Source organism: Mirounga leonina, unplaced genomic scaffold (genome assembly GCF_011800145.1).
Source record: "Mirounga leonina isolate KUSES-001 unplaced genomic scaffold, KU_Mleo_1.0 Mir_93, whole genome shotgun sequence".
Taxonomy (NCBI): Eukaryota; Metazoa; Chordata; class Mammalia; order Carnivora; family Phocidae; genus Mirounga; species Mirounga leonina.
Genome location: NW_023270854.1, coordinates 28,700,646 through 28,704,872, shown reverse-complemented (window position 1 = coordinate 28,704,872; position 4,227 = coordinate 28,700,646). Strand labels below are relative to the sequence as shown.

Here is a 4,227-nt window from a genome sequence, read left to right as displayed (position 1 = left end):
ATCCATGTTGTTACAAATAATAAGATTTCATTCTATTTTATGGCTGAGTAATATTCTATTTTATATAAATACAATATCTTTATTCAATAATCTATCAATAGGCACTTAGCTATTGTAAATAAGGCTACAATGAACAAAAGGGTGCATATATCTCTTTGAATAGGTATTTTTGTTTTCTTCAGATAAATGCCCAGAAGTGGAATTGCTAGATTGTATGGTAGTTCTATTTTTAATTTTGGGGGGATCTCCATATTGTTTTCCATAATGGTTTCACCAATTTATATTCCCACCAACAGTGCATGAGGTTTTCCTTTTCTCTACACCTAGCCAACAGTTACATTTTGCCTTTTTAATAAAAGCCAATCTGACATGTATGTGTGAGGTGACATCTCATTATGGTTTTGATTTGTATTTCTCTGATGACTAGTGATTTTGAGCATCTTTTTATATATCTCTTGTCTTATTTGGAAAAATGTCTATTCAAACCTTTGCCCATTTTTAATCAGTTTTTTTATATTAAGTTGTATAAGTTCTTTATTTTGGATATCAACTCCTTATCTGATGTATGAGTTGCAAATATCTTCCCCCATTCAGGATGTTGTCTTTTTGTTTTGTTATGGTTTCCTTCACTGTGCAAAGCTTTTTAGTTTGATGTAATCCCATTTGTTTATTTTAGCTTTTGCCTTTATGGTTTCAAGTCTTACATTTAGGTGTTTAAATAATTTTGAACTTATTTTTACATGTGGTGTAAGATAGTAACCCACTTATATTCTTTCACATGTAACTGTCCAGTTTTCTCAATAGAATTTGAGGAGGAGACTGTCTTTTCCCCATTGTATATTCTTGCCTGACCATATTTCTCAGTCCTCTTGTTCACTACAGATCTGAATTTTTCCAAAGTTATTACATGTCCATCATCTTTTAAAACTTCATCTTCATTCAACAGACCCAGAGTTTTTAGGCCTTCTTTGTACTGCACAAATGATATAGTGCCTTTATTTGAAATGTCCATCATCTCAAACATAGAGGCAATGTTAGAGTGATCCATAAAGAAAGGAAAAGCCACGCCTGTTATTTTGGCAATTCTCAGTCATTCCGATATAGATATTAAATACTCTTTTGGCTTTTCTGGCTGGAAAAAGAGCAGGGCACTGGTGAGATAGTTCAGCAACTCCATAACCCGATGTTTTTCCAAATAATTCTTGGCCTCCAGCTCCCTGTTGCCGCCCTCCTGCATTCTTCCCTCCTTTACTTCTGATTTTATTTATTTGGGTCCTATTTTTTCTTGTGTCTGGCTAAAGGCTTATCAATTTTGTTGATCATTTTAAAGAACCAGCTCCTGGTCTCATTGACCTCTCTCTCTCTCTCTCTTTTTTTTTTTTTAGTCTCTTTCATTTATTTCTGCTCTATTTTTTATTATTTTCTTCCTTCTACTAGCTTTAGGCTTTATTCATTTTTTTTTTCCTAGCTCTTTTAGGTACAAGTTAGGTTATCTCAAAATTTTCTTGCTTTTTGAGGTAGGCCTGTATTGCTTTAAACTTCTCTCTTAGAATTGCTTTCACTGCATCCTGAAGATTTTGTACCATTGTGTTTTCATTTTCATTTGTCTGCATGCATTTTAAATTTTCTCTTTGATTTTTTGGTTGACCCTTTCATTGTTTAGTAGCATGTTGCTTAGGTTTCAGGTATTTGTGTTATTTCTAGATTTTTTTCTTATAATTTATTTCTGGTTTCTTATCATTGTGGTCAAAAAAGGTCCTTGATATATGATTTCAATTTGGACTTTTTGGACAGAGTTTTTAAATTACTGATTTAATTTCATTACTTATAATTTATTCAAATTTTCTATTTATGTAATTCAGTCTTAGAAGATTGTGTGTTTTTAGTAATTTGTCCATTTCTTCTAGATTTACCAATTTGTTGGCTTATAATTATAGTAGTCTCTTATGATCCTTTGTATTTCTGTGATATAAGTTGGAACTTTTTCCAAATTTTATTCATTTGGGTTCTTTTTTCCCCCTTGATGTATCTGGCTAGAGGTTTGTCAATTTTCTTCTTTCAAAGAACTAGCTTTTAGTTTCATGGATCTTTTCTATTGCTATGTTAGTCTGTATTTCATTTGTTTCTGCTCTAATCTTTTTATTTCCTCCTCCTACTAACATTGGCCTTTTTCTTTTACTAATTACTTTAGGTATAAAGTTGGAATTTTTTTTCAGATATTTATTTCTTCAATTAGGCTTGTATTGCTGTGCATTTCCTTCTTAGAACTGCTTTTGCTGCATCCCATAGAGTCTTTCCATTTTCATTCATCTCAAGACATTTTTTAATTTCCTTCTTTGATTTCTTCATCAAACTATTGGTTGTTTAGTAATATGTTATTTACATGTTCTTGTGTTTTTCCCAGTTTTCTTATAATTATTTCACACTGTTGTTGTTGGAAAAGATGCTTGATATGGTTTCAGTCTTCTTGAATTTATTGAGACTTGTTTTGCATGCTAACGTGATCAATCTTGCAGAATGTTCCATATGCACTGAAAAGAATGTGTATTTTGCAGTTTGGGGATGAAATGTTCTATAGATTAAGTCTATCTGGTCTAATGTGTCATTTAAGGCTATGGCATCCTTAGTGATTTTTGGTGGACGATCTATCCCATCGATTTAAGTGGGGTATTATAGTCCATCTCTTACTACTATTGTATTACCATCAATTTCTCCCTTTATTAACATTTGTTCTATTATAATTAGGTTTTGTTTTGGGTGCATAAATATTTACATGTTTTGTCCTCTTCTTGGACCCCTTTTTTCATTATGTCATTTCCTATTTTTTTATGAATTTTTGTTTTATAGTCTATTTTTTCTGATAGAAGTATTTTTACCCCCATTTTCTTTTTGTTTCAATTTGCATGGAATATTTTTTTTCTATCTCTTCACTTTCGGTCTGTTTTTTAAATCTGAAGTCTCTGTTAGGTAGCAAATGGATGGGTCTTGTTTTTATCCATTTAGCCACTCTGTGTCTTTTGATTGAAACATTTAGTCCATTTACATTTAAAGTAATTATTAACAGATATGTACTTATTGACATTTTGTCATTTTCCAGTTTTTTTATAGTTATTCTATTGTCCTTTCTTCTCTTGGATCTTCCCTTGTGATTTGATGTTTTTCTTTGGTGTTATATTTGCTTTTTATTTTTTATGTATTGTAGATTTGGCTGTGGTTATCATTAGGTTCATATATATTGACCTTTATATGTAGCAGTATATTTTAAGCTGATAGTTGCTTAAGTCTGACTGTATTCTAAAAGCACTACATTCTTACTCCCCCTAATTTATGTTTTTGTTATATATCTTTTTGTTGATTCCCTCAAGTGTATTTTCATTCCATTTATTGTATTCTTCAACTCTGATTAGTTCTTTCTTACATTTTTTAACTCAACTCTTTGTTGAAGTTCTCAGTGGGTTTAGCCATTTTTCTCCCAAGTTCAGTAAGCATCTTTATGACCATTATTTTTTTTCATTTGAGTAGAATTGACACACTATGTTACATTAGTTTCAGGTGTACAACTTAGTGATTTGACAAGTTTATACATTATGCTATGCTCCCCACAAATACAGCTACCATCTGTCCCCATTACATCCTTATTACAGTATCATTGACTGTATTCCTTATGTTCTTTTTTTATTCTCATGACTTAGTAACTGGAGGCCTGTGTCTCTCTCCCCTTCACTCATTTTGCCTAAACCCCAGCCCCTTCCCCTCTGGCAACAATCAGTTTGTTCTCAGTATTTATAGTTGATTCTGCTTTTTGTTCTTTTTTTTTTTTTTTTTTTTTGAGATTCCATTTATGAGTGGAAATCCTATGGTATTTGTCTTTCTCAGTTGGATTTGTTTCACTTAGCATAATACTCTCTAGGTCCATCCATGTCGTCTCAAATGGCATGATGCCATCCGTTTTATGGCTGTGTAATATTACATTGTATGTATGTATACCACATTTTCCTTTTTTGTCCATCTGTTGATGGACACTTAAGTTGCTTTCATTTCTCAGCTGTTAAAAATAATGCTGCAATAAACATACGGGTGCATATATCTTTTTGAGTTAGTGTTTTTGTTTTTCTTGGGTATATACCCAATAGTGGAATTATTGTATCATATGCTATTTCTATTTTTAATTTTTTGAGGAACCTCCATACTGTTCTCCACAGTAGCTGTACCAATTTACATTCCCAA

General features: G+C 31.8%; 1 pseudogene; it reads right to left on the bottom strand.

Moving 5' to 3' along the window:
* Nucleotides 1-736: 736 nt before the first annotated feature.
* LOC118004732 lies at nucleotides 737-1,237 on the bottom strand (annotated as a pseudogene).
* Nucleotides 1,238-4,227: the final 2,990 nt, after the last annotated feature.